This window comes from Eurosta solidaginis, unplaced genomic scaffold (genome assembly GCF_040869045.1).
Source record: "Eurosta solidaginis isolate ZX-2024a unplaced genomic scaffold, ASM4086904v1 ctg00001120.1, whole genome shotgun sequence".
Lineage (NCBI taxonomy): Eukaryota > Metazoa > Arthropoda > Insecta > Diptera > Tephritidae > Eurosta > Eurosta solidaginis.
In genome coordinates this window covers 16,767-33,532 of record NW_027137285.1, presented here as the reverse complement: position 1 = coordinate 33,532, position 16,766 = coordinate 16,767, and positions in this window count along the sequence as shown.

Genomic DNA, 16,766 nt, shown 5'->3' with positions numbered 1-16,766 from the left:
TGGTTTTCCATAGGAATAAAAGAAAAATGCAGGCATGCTTAACCAACGAAACGATATCATTTCGTTACGATAATCAACGTTAATAAACGAAACGAAGTCATTTCGTTTCGTTTATTAACGTTAAGATCGTCAAATTAACGAAATGATTTCGTTTCGTTTTCTGCCATATCAAAACGAACTCAATTCGTTTATGTTAATTATTAATTTCAAACTATGCTGGCAAAGCTGATTGATGGCGGAGTCATTAAAGGTGAAAGCATTAGCCAAGCTGATTGCAACTTTTCTCATGAATTTTGACAGTACAAACATTTCTCAGAGTATTTTTGACATTACCACCAACGAATTACACAAACAAATTACATAGAGTTTGTGTGTTTATGTGCGCTCGTTGTTGACACCTTACGGCTTCACCATGGCTATAGCATTGCCAGCACAATTCAAACATAAAGTATCACGTTTTTGTTAACGTTTTTAACGTTAACGAAAGCTTTTCGTTTCGGTTAAAAACGAGATACAATTTATCTTGATAATTTCTTTATCGATAATATTTCGAAGTGTTTCAACGGAAACGGTGGAAATTTTTTGATAAACGATTAGCTTAACGTTAAGGTGCATCCCTGGAAAAATGTATGCGAGTGTGTTAGTGCTGTCAAAAATTCTGTTAATGTGTTGGAGTTTCAGCTCGGTCTAGCAGGGGCATTGTGGATTCATAATGAATTGCCCATTTGTGTCTCAAATAAGTTTTTCTTCTAAATATCTATACTGAAAATCACACTACATATTTCTATTCATTTCTAAAATCTAGTTAACAGATAAAATCTGAGCAGCCAGTTAAGCAAACATTTTAAAATATGTAAATAATGCAATAAACCAGTCGTCTACAAAAATTTTTGAAAAACACTAATCAGCAAATAATTTAAGTAATCGAACAGCGATTGAACAGGTGATTGAGCCTGTTTACTAGGGCGGTTCGATTTAAAAGTCGATCATTGCTCTGTGAAAATCGTATTCTAGGGATCAAAATAAGAAACTTTGCCGAAGGAACCGTACCTCTAAAACAAATTCTGATGCCCCCCCCCCCCTTTGGGTCGAACTTTTGGGTAGGGGCCATTTCAATTCTACCTGCTGTGCTTTGTGGTGGATTAAAAAAACCAACACAAGCAATTTTACGATCTGCAATTGTGTCACAGTGATACCTTCATTTTTTAAAACGGTTGAATAAAAAACCCACACAACTATGTTAACGACATGCAAATGCATCACAGTGATGCCTTGGTTTTAAAAGGGAGTTGTAAAAACGCTAATTTCTAATATTTTTTTATAAATTATTTTCTATTACTAAGTTAAATTCATTTTTTCATTTACATATGTTCTGCCTAAATAAATTTCTAAAGAGAAAAATAAACTCCAAAAAGAAAAAACATAGGCATTTCAAAGTGGGATTTTTCAAAATTCGCCCCTACGTCCCAAATGGGGACATCAGATTTCGTTTTAGAGGTATGGTTCCTTCGGCAAAGTTTCTTATTTTGATCCCTAGAATATGATTTTCACAGAGCAATGGTCGATTTTTTTGCCTCCCCACAAATCGACTCGGCCTACTGTTTACTATTGTGAACGTTTTTGTCAAACATTCGCCACTTGTATGAATTCACAATGAGCAGGGGATAGATTGGAGTTTATTTATTTAAACGATATCCGTTTCTTAAATTTTCAGATAATTTCCGTTTTAGCAACTAATTTAAGACAAAAAACATTGCTAATTGGGTAAAATATGTTAAAAATACTATCTTAAATTTATTAATTGAAGTTTATGAACAGCGTTGCGACGAATAACTGTTACAAATGATTTATAAAAACTGTGAAACATACATCTTTATTGATTTAAAAAAGAGCATGGGTATTCATTGAGGGTTATGTTTAGTCATTAATTAAAATATTTCCTCCCCCGTTGCGTTGCTAAAAAAATAAAACAATGAATTTTGTTTTTAAATTTGCTCTTTACAACTTTAACTCCTCAAACCTCTTCTACACAGAATTAGTTAATTCGCTGCTTTTTTCATAATTAACAGTAAGGACACGCGAATCAAAGCTCAGCAAAATTTGCATCTTTTGCTCGTGCGCCAGTAAAATCATGACAAGATGTAAATCTTAATTAGGTGTCAGGACACGAAACGCTGCAAGACTTTGGGCTATTACGAATGAGCGTCATCAGCGAAGGTTAAATGATAACAGAGCTATTACAAAATTTTGTGCCGTAAAGTACTTGCCGCAGTCAGTTTGAACAAATGATCCTCCTAATGTTTTAGGTAATATGACCGTTGTGTTTCCATATTGCTCCACTCTAAAACTCAATGATGAATCAAAAGCAGGGATGGGCGTGCGTTTGGCACCTGCTAAGCGACCATATACGTATACGATAAGCGAGAGCACAACGGCTTCTTCGTCAAAATAAAAGACAGCTCATTTATGGCTGAGCCACAATGAAATTTTTTATATAGACCTTACGCATGCCAGTAACATCGCCGTGCTGCGTTTCTAAATATAAAGCAACTTTAGATTTGGTAATTAAAGTTTATTTCTCCTAGGCCGTTCATATACAAAGTTTTGCAAAGCACTGTTATAACATTAAATTACAATTTCTTAATCACCTCGATTTATATGCATATTTATAGATATTTATTCAAAAAATGAGGCGTCCTCACAGGTTTATTAATTTAGTCCTACCCATGGACGCGCCAGGAACGACGTAGTAGGATTTTGACATTAGTCCATCGATTTACAAAAACAAAGTACATGGAATTTGGGATATGTGAGGAAATGTGATATGTAATAGACTGATCGAGATTAAAAATCCAACGATAATCTTTTGCGCTGAAACGTGTATCACAAATGTCAGTACAAATCAAGAGTTGAAAATAGAATATTAAGTTGTGTTTATGTTTCTGTTGAATATAGCGTTAAACTGAATAAAGAAATCGACAAAAACTTGTGGTGTATTTTTGTCCAATTGAAGCACTCTAACCCAAAAATGCAAAATTTACAAAAACAAAGTACATGGAATTTGGGATATGTGAGGAAATGTGATATGTAATAGCCTGATCGAGATTAAAAATCCAATGATAATCTTTTGCGCTGAAACGTGTATCACAAATGTCAGTACAAATCAAGAGTTGAAAATAGAATATTAAGTTCTGTTTATGTTTCTGTTGAATATAGCGTTAAACTGAATAAAGAAATCGACAAAAACTTGTGGTGTATTTTTGTCCAATTGAAGCACTCTAACCCAAAAATGCAAATCGGTGGGGTTTATCATGGAATATTATGAAATTATAAATAGTCATGATAGCAAAATTATGAATATCTAAAACAGGCCATAAGTATGGGTAAAGAAGGTACATCAATCAAGAAGATTGTACTAAACGGTCGAATATACAATAGCGAATCGGAAATTGCTTAATAAATATTTTGTTGATAGTATTACGGATATTTGTAATAATATAGAGGTATTTGATAAGGAAGTCTACATACTTAATCAAAGAAACTGCGTTTTTAAATTTGTCAGAATTAGATACGAAGGCATCGCAGAACTTGTCAGTAAGTTTAAAGCTAAAAGCCCCGTCACATAATCAGCTTTTCTTATAGATTCGTTTTACTCAATTTTATGCATTATGAGTAGATTGCATGTATTTTTGTGGGGAACAGTAGGTTGAACGACACTGGCGCCATCCGACATGGAAAAGTAGCCAACTCAAGTTTGCAAGTGAAATAATTTTTCCTACACGTTGGTAACTTTTCTAAAATTTTTCGCAATTAAAAACTGCAATATAACAAATGAATACGACACAAATATGTCAGCAAGTAATTTTGTTGTATAGGGAGAAAGTTTATAACAGTGATTCGTGAAATTTTGTATTTGAATGGGCAAGGCGAAATAAACTTCAATTGTCAAGTCTGAAGTGCCTTCAAGACGAAGGAGGTTAGACTTATTGGTCTGAAGGACTTCGCATGTGAGTAGTTCTTTTTTCCTATTTTTGGTATAAAAACCACAATTTTTGTTTTAGATATATCCGTTACACGAGTATTGAAATCAACATACATAGAGTATGATTTAAATATGTAGATGAATTAGTTGTGTACTATATGCTGATGTGACTTATCTTGTTTTGTTGAGAACGAAAATCGGCACTGATGATGGCACAACGCCGAAACCGGTTTGTCTCAAAACCAAATTTGACAAGGGATGACGGAAAATCGTTCCAATATACATCATATGTTGATGTATTATTTAAATTAATATTAAAATCTGCAAGAATATTGTTTCCAGAATTATCACAAGTATTACCTTGGACATTACGTAAATAGTTTATAAAATCTGAATCGCTTGCACTGGGTGAGTGATAAACCACACCGATTTGCATTTTTGGGTTAAAGTCCTTCAATTAGATAAAAATACACAAGTTTTTGTCGATTTCTTTATTATGTTTACGCTATATCGCTATATTTACCAGAATCATGTATGTACATAAACAAGTATGCCTACTATGCAAGTGCCAATGTACTAATTTGTAAGATTCCATTTTCAACTCTTGCTATGTTATGACATTTGTGATACACGATTCAGCGCAAAATACTATGCTGGATTTTTAATCACGATCAGTCTTTCCAATTCATTTTTATTACCAACAATACTATTTATATTAATTTGTTAGTAAATGTTTATGTTATGTTTAATTTGTTTTTTTTTTTTTTTTAATGTTTACACATGCATAGTTTCAATTAAAGCTCAAGTGGAAATATTCCATACTTAAACACATAATTTGCTTTCTTATCACGAAATATGAATGTATATGATAAACTTTGTGTTTGGATTTTGTCGTATTTTTTAGTATACAAAATGCTAATTTTGCAATGTTTTTTTTATAGTAGTTGCTCTATACAGCTTGTCAAATTTCGACAATACATTTTCTTTTTTCATATACTGTTTGTCACATTAAATATTAAAATTATTAAAACTTAGACTATTTTTACTAAAGCTCTAATTTCGAAAACCAATTTCAAACCTTTTGGTTTAGTTCTCAAATCATTTTATTATTCCATTCCAGAGACGTAAAGATAAAGAGAATCGCCAGCAGAACAGTGGATACAGTAAAGCATCAAATCGCGGATAGGTATTTCACCACTGGGGAAATGTGGTACAAAATTATTCAATTTCAACGCTAGAAAAATTTAATTTTGATATAGTAACCACAATTTAACTATTTTTTAACGTTTTCAATAACTTTTTTGTGAAATTTAAACGAAAACACCGCGTTTTTTGCTAATCTTCAAGTAGGTAATGTGGCGAGTTACCTACCGCTAGTGTGACAATTTCTATTGCTATCCGTCGTTGGCGATTCTCTATAGCTTTACGTCTCTGTTCCATTCTGTTTATTTCACGATTTTCCTTATATGTGACCCGGCCTATGAAAAGGGGCTTATGACTCAAAAAAAAAAGAACACTACTAAGAAACTGAAGAAATGCATTGTTTATATTTAACATCTGTTTCTCGCAATTTCTTTTTGAGTCCTAAGCCACCTTTTCATAGGCCGCGTCACATATATAAAACTGGTTAATGCAATGGGGCAATAAGCCTGATTACATTGAGCAAGCTACAGACCACAACCACATTAAAACAAAGCTTGACAACCGTAGCCAGTAGATTACTTTAAACGCAGCAGCTACAAATGTAAATTATAGCACACTGTATCAAAAAATTTAGAAGCAAATATTGAATATGCTAAAAAAAGTTACAAACAAATGATTTTAGAACTTATTATCTAATATTTACTTCTATTTTAGTTTTTATTGACAAAAGAACGCTACCCTCTCGCTTGCCGAAAATAAAATATGGTTTAATCTGTTGCGCCGAAAATATCGACGCTCATAAGAACTTTTAAAAAAAAATTTAATGATGACACTAATTTAAGAACCTACTTAATTTTGACTAAGCTAATGACAAGTCCCCTTCTAATAAATTAATATGCAGCCAACCATGTATTGAAATACATACATATATTGAAATAATTCTATAATCAAATACGAATTATTTGTCGTGACGGTTGACTTGCGTGCTTCGGTTTGTACCTACACATGTACATACGTGCATAAATATGTAAATAGGATGTGCCTTACTTGTATAGTGAAAAATTTTAATTCAGCTACAATGCAAGACCCCATAGAAATGTTCGTTAGAAAAGTGACATGTACAAAGACGTGATGTGGGAAAAATGTTTAAACAGGGCAAAATCTGTGAAAGGTTCCAATCAAAAAATATAACAATACACCTTCTTAAAAGAAGATTATAACAAAGCGAGTAATCGACAGTTTATCTAAAACGGAATGACTAAGAAAAAACAGAAGTAACTCGCGAAATAAACTTTTTGCCAATAAGCTATTTTTGTTTTGAAATATTAAAAATATAGCAAAATGTCGTGAAATTTACACCGAAGCAAATGCGTAGTCTGAGCTTAAAATCTAAATCCAAATTCTCATTTAAAACAATTTTAAATTTTATTTGACGAAATTTAAAACACATTAAATAAACATGTTTGTAAATTTTCGAGCTCGAGTAAATAAAGTCAAAATATACAAAACAATGGCAAAATTTTAACATTTTGGTAATTCTTTATTACAGCATGGCACTCTTAATAAAAGTCCAAAGTTATCGGGAGGTTTTTAAGGGACGCGTTTTGAATCCAGGATCGCGAATCCGAAATTAGGAATTCGTTCCACTTAGAAAAACTATTTGTGGAGAAAGTTGTTTGCGCTGAAACAATTTTGATCCTAAACCCCCACCCAGAGTAATTTTTTATATGTGCGGTCAAAGGCCGCCATCACAGAAAGGTGTTCTACGCATATGTACTAGGGATTGCACCCCCGATTTCGGAGCGGTAAGGGGTAATTTTTCGGTTTTTTGGAAATATATTTTGACGGAACCAAAGTTTTTAGCAGGCATGCTTAACCAACGAAACGATATCATTTCGTTACGATAATCAACGTTAATAAACGAAACGAAGTAATTTCGTTTCGTTTATTAACGTTAAGATCGTCAAATTAACGAAGTGATTTCGTTTCGTTTTCTGCCATATCAAAACGAAATCAAATCGTTTATGTTGATTATTAATTTCAAACTATGCTGGCAAAGCTGATTGATGGCGGAGTCATTAAAGGTGAAAGCATTAGCCAGGCTGATTGCAACTTTTCTCATGAATTTTGACAGTACGAACATTTCTCAGAGTATTTTTGACATTACCACCAACGAATTACACAAACAAATTACATGGAGTTTGTGTGTGTATGTGCGCTCGTTGTTGCCACCTTACGGCTTCACCATGGCTATAGCATTGCCAGCACAATTCAAACATAAAGTATCACGTTTTTGTTAACGTTTTTAACGTTAACGAAAGCTTTTCGTTTCGGTTAAAAACGAGATACAATTTATCTTGATAATTTCTTTATCGATAATATTTCGAAGTGTTTCAACGGAAACGGTGGAAATTTTTTGATAAACGATTAGCTTAACGTTAAGGTGCATCCCTGGTTTTTAGCATTCCTTTTTGTTTTCGGATTCGCGTTACTGGATCCTAATGCTTCTTTCGATACCCCTTCCGATATTTTTGGGATAGTGTTAATGCTGTCATAGAGAACTACGAAATTTTTTCGGAAATATGTATGCATGTAATATCATACCTCCACTTAGAGCTTTATCTAGTTAAAATTTAATATACTCATAAGGAATGTTCCCAAAAAATTAATTATTTTTCGAAGTGTATGCCTTGGATCAGTATGGGTAAAGCACTGTTAGAAAATGTGGTCTATTCTGCTTTTTTTGGTTTCATTGGGCCACTTGAGGGTAGTACGCTACCCCAACGTCCAATAAAAAAAAAAAGTTTCTTCAGCATTGTGAATACATTCAAGTGGCGAATGTTTGTAAACACAAAAGTAAACAGCCTCTATCACCTGTTCCATCGCTGTTCGATTACTTAAACCATTTGCTAAACAGTGTTTTTCAAACATTTTTGTAGACGACTGGTAAATTGCATTTGTTACGTATTTTAAAATGTTTACAAAACTATATTCACTAGTTTTTAGGAATGAATAATAATATGTAGTTAGATTTTTTGTATACACATTTAAAGGAAAAGCTTATTTGAAACACAAATGGGCGATTAGTGGCATTTCAATTTAATAACGGTGAGCAAAAACAAACCATTCTCTGGCCATTCGCGACAGCCATTATCCCTGTCAGCTATTATTTGACAGTTCCTATCTGGCAATTGAGGAACATAAACATTTTTCTCTTGTAGGAATTCACAATGTTCTTCACTGTAGAGTTTTCATAGTTTGTGCTGTATCGCGAATTAAAGAGCATCAGCATAAAAACACACATATATACCTCCTCGTAAAAAGATAACCTGATTTCTAATCGACTATCATGGTCTCATTCTGTATCTCTTTATATCACCCGCTGAAGATAGCCGGCCCTATGCGCCGCCAAATTGAACATCCTGTCGAAACGCTAAAAAGTATCTATCTTGAACATCCTGTCAGGCAATTAACGGATAAGATATCACACTTATTCTATCCACAATAGATTGTAGGTTGTAATTTTCATTTTATTAATTATAAAAAATGATGGGGCATAGTCATAATCAAAATAAAATAGGGTTTATATTTAGTTGCAACTTTTTCGACAGATAACTCAGAAAATTATGGCAAAAAACTGCAACTAAATTTAAAACCTATTTTATTTTGACTATGACTATGCGCCATTGTATTTTAAGTTTGACAGACAAATACAATGAAAGGAATTTTAGTGCAATGAAATAAGAACAGAAATCTTTGTTTGAAAAAAAGTGATTGTAAGTTTTTACAGCTCTACCATTAGTATTATAGCGCGTTTGAAGAAATTATTTTGAGTTTGCCTTGCCACTTTGGTCGTTTACTGCTCATCTCAGTTTAAGCTGCTAAAGCGGCAGTAATATTACGACGCTTCTCGAGTTAACTTTTTCTACCTTTGTAGGATAAAACTGCCAAATATGGCGCATTGCTGACTATAAAGTTAACTATGATATGGCGCACTCTAATGTAGGCACACATGCGTTGTCCGCCTAGAAGGCAAACCTCATAACTTAACAAAACCAAAAATTGTTTTCGTGGCCTGCAAAAAGCTTTTAAATTATTCATTGATAGAATAGGATGGTTTACTTTCCGTATACCCGCGATTATGATACTATTACTTGCTTGGCTATCATGAACAAATTCAGTTTATGTAAGATTTTCCACCTTCATGGTTGCAGCATTATTTTGTTCTATAACTTATTTACTTACTTAATTGGCGTTTAACCGTTTAAACGGTTATGGTCTCTTCTTCCTCAGCCAACTGGCGCCAGTTGGTCACACCAAGGGAGTTTAAATCGTTTTCCACTTAGTCCTTACAGCGGACGCCCTCTTCCTCTGCTCCCATAGGCGGGTTCCGATAAAAACGTTTTCTTAGCCGGGACGTCAATTTTAATTCGCATAACATGGCCTAGCCAGCGTAGCCGCTGCGTTTTAAGTCGCTGGACTATTCTGTTGTAGTTAAAAAGCTTTATCAAAAAGTAAATTTTGATACAAATCGGATTTAAGAGATTCACACTGTAAGCCGACGACATGTATGCATGTACATATGTATGTGTTGATGTACTCCCTCAATGTACCTTATATAAGGCCTTGTACCTTATATAAGGCCTATGTAATTTCATAAAGAACTTAAACATGGGGCCTAAAATATATGTGACCCGGTCTATGAAAAGGTGGCTTATGACTCAAAAAAAATTACTACTACTAAGAAACTGAAGAAATGCATTGTTTATCTTTAACAGCTTTTTCTCGCAATTTCTTTTGAGTTGAGAATCATTTCAATAAAGGATTTAAAGCCCATTTAAATCCGGTTAAATTTCTCAATTAATAAAAGGGGTTTAAGCAAAATATCAAGGTTTTTAGGTTTCACACATTTTACTTAAAACATAAAATAAATTAATATAAACCCCGATAACCTCCAAAGAGATTTTATGCCGGGCTCCTCTTCCAATTTACGTTGTGCCCCTTTTAATTTTTCTTACAAATCGGAGGGACGGGACTTACATATGTATGTACATGTGTTATGCCGACCACGAACAGCATATTCAAGGCAGATGAGTTTTCACTGAGAAGCTTCTCATGGCAGAAATACACACGGAGTACTTGCCAAATCGCTGCGGAGGGGCGACCCTTTTAGAAAAACTTTCTACTAATTGAAAAATTTTGATTTTGCTTTGCCCTTGGTGTGAACCCAGGATCTTCGGTGTAGTAGGCGGAGCACGATAACCACCACACGACGTCGTCAATTACTTAAAAAACCCTACGTTAAACTTCATAAAGTGCATTTTTAAGCAAAAAGCTTGAAAAAAACTTCAACTAATGTATTTTGCATAACTGATCTCGCTAAAATTTTAGCAGATTCCAAGGACTTCTGTGATTTTATCAAGCTTATTCTTATAGCTAACAGCGAAATATAGTTAAAGTTAACTAAACTTTTTCAGAAAATCAGTTTTTAAGTGCAAACACTCATAAGACACAAGGATTTGTAGGTTGTAATTTTCATTTTATTAATTGTAAAAATGACTGGCGCATTGTCATAGTCAAAATAAAATAGGGTTTATATTTAGTTGCAACTTTTTCGACAGATAACTCAGAAAATTATGGCAAAAAAATGCAACTAAATTTAAAACCTATTTTATTTTAACTATGACTATGCGCCATTGCATTTTAAGTTTGACAGACACTCATAAGACACAAGTTGATGAGTGATAATCAGCTTGCTTAGCTTTCCCGAAAATTTTTGAACTGTAGATACGTGGTTAAAAGCCTTGACAAAGTTGGCATATCAATATCCGTATAAAACAGCTGGTCCAACGTTTGGTTTATGGAAATCATTGTAGTTAGTCAATGGGGCCATACCGTAACGCCATAACCATACATATCAACCAATTGGTGTTTGCTTTTTCGCCATATCCATAACCTGTAAATATTTCAATTGATGAGTTCACTCAATTTTTGGATATCTTATTCGTTGTTATACTCAGCAGAGCAGAGCTCACAGAGTATATTAATTTTGTTCGCATGACGGTACCCTGTAACGGCATAAACTAATCGATATAGATATAGACTTCTCTATATATCAAAATGATCTGGGCGAAAAAAGAAATTCATTTAGCCATGTCCGTCCGTCCGTCTGTCCGTAAACACGATAACTTGAGTAAGTTTTGAGGTATCTTAATGAAATTTTGGTATGTAAGCTGCTGGGCACTCATCTCAAATGGCTATTTAAAATTAACGAAACCGGACTATAACCACGCCCACTTTTTCGATATCGAAAATTCTGAAAAACCGAAGAAGTGCGATAATTCATTACCAAAGAAGGATAAAGCGATGAAACTTGGTAGGTGGGTTGACCACGCCCACTTTTTCGATATCGAAAATTTTGAAAAACCGAAAAAGTGCGATAATTCATTACCAAAGAAGGATAAAGCGATAAAACTTGGTAGGTGGGTTGACCTTATGACGCAGAATAGAAAATTAGTAAAATTTTGGACAATGGGCGTGGCACCGCCCACTTTTAATTGAAGGTAATTTAAAAGTTTTGCAAGTTGTAATTTGGCAGTCGTTGAAGATATCAGGATGAAATTTGGCATAAACGTTACTTCTATTACTATATGTGTTCTATATGAAATTAGCAGAATCGGATGATGAACACGTCAACTTAAAAAAAAAATTTTAAAAGCAAATTTTAACAAAAAATTTAATATCTTTACAGTATGTACGTAAATTATGTCAACATTTAACTCCAGTAATGAAATTTGGTGAGGGCATGGAATAACTGTTTTCTGTGAACATGGGTGAAATCGGTTGAAGCCACGCCCAGTTTTTATATACAGTTAAAAAATGCCATGATTCTACACCAAATACGAAAAAAAGGATGAAACATGGTGGTTGGATTGGTTTTTTGACGCAAAATATAACTTTGGAAAAAATTTTGTAATATGGGTGTGACATCTACCAAATTAAGTAGAAGAAAATGAAAAAGTTCTGCGGGCGAAATCGAAAGCCTTTGGAATCGTGGCAGGAATACTGTTCGTGGTATTACATATATATTTAAATTGGCGATACCCGACAGATGATGTTCTGGGTCACCCTGGTCCACATTTTGGTTGATGTCTCGAAAACGCCTTATATACAACTAAGGGCCACTCCCTTTTAAAACCCTCATTAATACTTTTAATTTGATACCCATATCGTACAAACACATTATAGAGTCACCCCTGGTCCACCTTTATGGCGATATCTCGAAAAGGCGTCCACCTATAAAACTAAAGCCTACTCTCTTTTAAAGTACTCTTTAATATCTTTCATTTGATACCCAAGTCATACAAACACATTCCAGGGTTACCCTAGGCGCATTTTCCTATATGGTGATTTTCCTTTATTTGACAAAGGATAAAGGAAAATTGTTCCAAAAAACGTTACCCTTGGTCTACAATTTGGTCAATATTTCCCAAACGTATGTGATATGGAAATAAAAACCACTTATAAACCATCTACGAAACCCAAGGAAACCAACGCATCTATAATTATTATGTATCCATGAAAAAGACAATTTTGTCTCCAAAGCTCTCAGCTGAGTATGTAATGTTCGGTTACACCCGAACTTAACCTTCCTTACTAGTTTTGGATACGTTTTGACTAAGTGACTTATTATTTGTAGAATTTGTTTCTTTTTTGCAATTTCTTCTTTCTTATGAAATTGTCACATATTTCAGCTTAAGGCATCAATAACCGATGCTTATTGATATGGATAAGTAAAAATTTGGTTATGGCGGAGCATTTATAGGCGGCGTATATCACTAGTTGACATGGGATCTGGGGCCTCGTGTGTATCAGTTGTGGCTCACAGATATGAAATATTATTTTTAATACATCTTACTTTCTATAATTGTCGTCACCTATTAGTGAAACAAAGTTAAGTGACAATATTACAATGTTTCTTTTTTTTTTGAAGATATCGACAGTTCCATCATCTGTGAAATTTGTGTAGTACGCTGAGCACCGTTTAATTAAGCCAATATCTTTAGGTCAATGGAAAGCTGGTCCCGAGAAATACATGAATAGAGTTTGTATATAGAGTATTTAGTTTCTCTCGGTAGGCACACTTACCATATATGTAAATCAAGTTATGCCCTTCATGTCAAATTTAAAGAATTTCAAATATGTATGTACATACATACCAAATGATCCAATGGGCGCTTTCAGCAAACACAATTTAATTTTTTTTATTAATAACTTATAAACATGTTTTCGAAATTATGTTTTATGTGCGGCAAGTTGAACCAACTGAAATAATTGCTCTCAAATTTTAAGGAAAAGAAGTTTTTGAGTTATTTTTTACACTTCACTATAATATTAAAAGAAAACAATTTATTCATGAACGGCACGATTTTTGATAAAACACGAGCTGATATTGAAGTTCCGCGGACGTAACCAAACGATGCATTGAGAATGATGTTCGCGTTAATGCCTACAACCTCTTATCTCTTTTTTTGGTGGGTAGCCTGTGATTGTTTAGAACTATTTATATAAGTGCAATGGTGCTTAAACAATCAAAACGTTACATATGCACTCGAAAAGCGCATCTAAACTATACGAAATGTTAATATACCTGCTTTTTATTATAATTGTATTTCTGGTAATAAGTTATCTCTTTCTAACATGGAATTTTAATTACTGGAAAAATCGCGGTGTAAAAGGGCCCAGGCCGATGCCTTTGTTTGGCACATTTCCCGGTTTAATTTTGCATCATAGACATTTTGCAGACGATATAAATGATATTTACAGGCAAGTAAAAATAATTTCGAATTGTTATTTGCCTTTAAATAGGTACACCACTGGAAATGTGTAACTCGCACTGGCAACCGTGTTAGGCTGATCTCCCAAAATATATGTACCTACTCGTAGATAGATTACTACTTGTGGGTGTTTCCACCAGCTTATAAATAAGGTGCATCTTTCACGGCCCAAAAAATGTTACATACTTCCACATAAGGTTATTCAGTTATAATTTTACACTTTTTTGCATTAAATATTTTTAAAAAAGAAATCATAATTGCACATTCATTTTTTACGAAGGTCCCCTTCTTTAACAAACATCGAATTGAGTTACGAGTTACTGAACATACTTTTCTGCTATTTCAAAACAAATTTTAAGATCTTAATAGGTAACATATGTGTGTACAGTGAGTAAAAAAAGAAATAGCACTGTAAATCTTACCAAGTAGCGCCGTAACGAAGCTTTTCCTTGCCCCGGTGCTTCTTCAATAAGTGCTGGGATATACTCGCCGTGTCCAAGGTTCGCTTACAATAAATTTGTATTTCGGGACACCTTGCAAATCGTTTTCATGTAAAACTCACTTTATTGCTTTAACTCTATATACTATAACTATAATATAAAATGTATGTTTGTTTAATGGTGTGTTCAGTTTATACTTATATTTAAAAATTCACGAGCTTAACACCGGCTTATAATAATTGAATTTCAATTATTATGTTTTCTAAGAGAAACAGAAAAGAAAGAAACATTTACTGGCATATTGTGATGGACCCATTTCGAAAACCGCCAACGTAATCATCATCAGGGAATTTTGTAATGTTATCAAAGGTTTCACCGGGATTGCCTGATGATGATTACGTTGGCGGTTTTCGAATTGGGTCCATCGCAATATGCCAGTAAATGTTTCTTTCTTTTCAGTTTCTCTTAGAAAACATAATAATTGAAATTCAATTATTATAAGCCGGTGTTAAGCTCATGAATTCTTAAATATAAGTATAATATAAAATGTAATAAAAGAAAGATGTGTATTGTGACGAATATGAGTGACACTAAGTGATATTCACATCCCTAGTCTGATGCTAAGTAAATGAAGTCACAACAACATTAAAGCAGACAGTCACTTGTATCTACACACACGAATAAAACATTATGTCTACACATATGTACGTACACGCAGCAGAGAAGAGATACACAAACACATGCAGATATCTTATCTGACATGCTCCCAAAAGTATGCAATTGTAATTGTTGAAGTGCCGCTCACAAATACACGCATATGAGAAGCTATATACGTGCATCTGTAGTTATAATTAATTATATGGCGGTAACTAAGTAAATTCTGGAAGCGCCTAGAAGATGCCACGAGTATAAAAGCATTAGCGGTAGAGGCGCTATAATCAGTTTTTGATTAAGCACACAATCTGTCGGGCAATAGTAGAGTTTCATTTAAGCTATCAGTCAGTTTGGTTATTAAGCAAGCTAGTTGCAAAGTATAAGTGTTATTGTTATCATAAGATACGAACGTTATCAGAAGATTGCAAATAAGAGGATTTGCCAGTAAATTCGTTACAATTGGTGTCAGAAGAGGAATTGTTGAATAAATACCAGAGGACACAAGGACATGGCAAATTTCAGTGAATTGAAGATCCAGCAACTGAAGGAGTTGCAGAGCCGTGGATTGAATACAACCGATATTGAACTCGAACTTCAGGCACGACTACGAGAGGCAATGGAAGCAGAAGGAATTAACGTGGAAGAGTATGTCTTTCCTCTTGATGGCGAGGAGACAACAAAAATTGAAGAGAAAAACGAAACATCGCAGACAGTTACCAGCACATACTTGAACATGATATTGGCTGCAATATCTGTACAAACATCACAGTAACATCAATGTCGTCGCAAATATCATCCCACATGGAAGCACAGGAGGCACACATTTCAGAAATGTCGTCACAAGTGTCATCTCAACTGGCATCGCAAGAGACACGCATAACATCCAAGATGGAAAAACAACTAGAATCGCAGGAGAACCGTATAACAGTGAAGATTGAATCACAGGAGACACGTATCTCAGAAATGTCGTCAGAAATAACATGTAAAATTGAAGCACAAGAGGCACGTATATCAGAAATGTCGACACAAATTTCAGCACAGGTATCATCGCAGATCTCTGCACAACTAGAATCGCGTATAGAAGAGAAACTAACGCAGTTTCAGGAAGGGTTCAGTGGTCGACAAGATAAAATGGAGGCCGAGATAGATGCTTTAAAAGATCGTATTCAGCAGTTACAATTGAACCGTCCAATAACGTCAACGTCTACTGTGAAGGTAAAATCCCCAACGTTTGATGGTTCTGTTCCTTTGCAGGTATTTAAGCTCCAATTTGAGAGACGACGGCAGCGAACAACTGGAATGCTGAAGATAAAGTTGCAGCTCTGTTCGTGGCATTGAAAGGGCCAGCAGCCGAAATCCTACAGACGATTCCCGCAGGAGAGCGGAACAACTATGAAGCATTGATGGCCGCTGTCGAGAGACGTTATGGAAGCGAGCATAGGAAACAGATATTCCAAATTGAGTTACAAAACCGTCACCAAAGAGCGAATGAGACTTTGCAGGAGTTTGCCTCGGATGTTGAAAGATTGGCTCATCTCGCAAATGCGGACGCACCCGTGGAATACACTGAAAGGGGTAAAAATCCAGAGCTTCATAAATGGCATACGAGATGTGGAAACGAAGCGGGCTACATATGCGAATCCAAAGCCAACATTCGCAGAAACGGTGTCACAAGCTCTGATTCAGGAAACAGCGTCGGTTCTGTGTAAC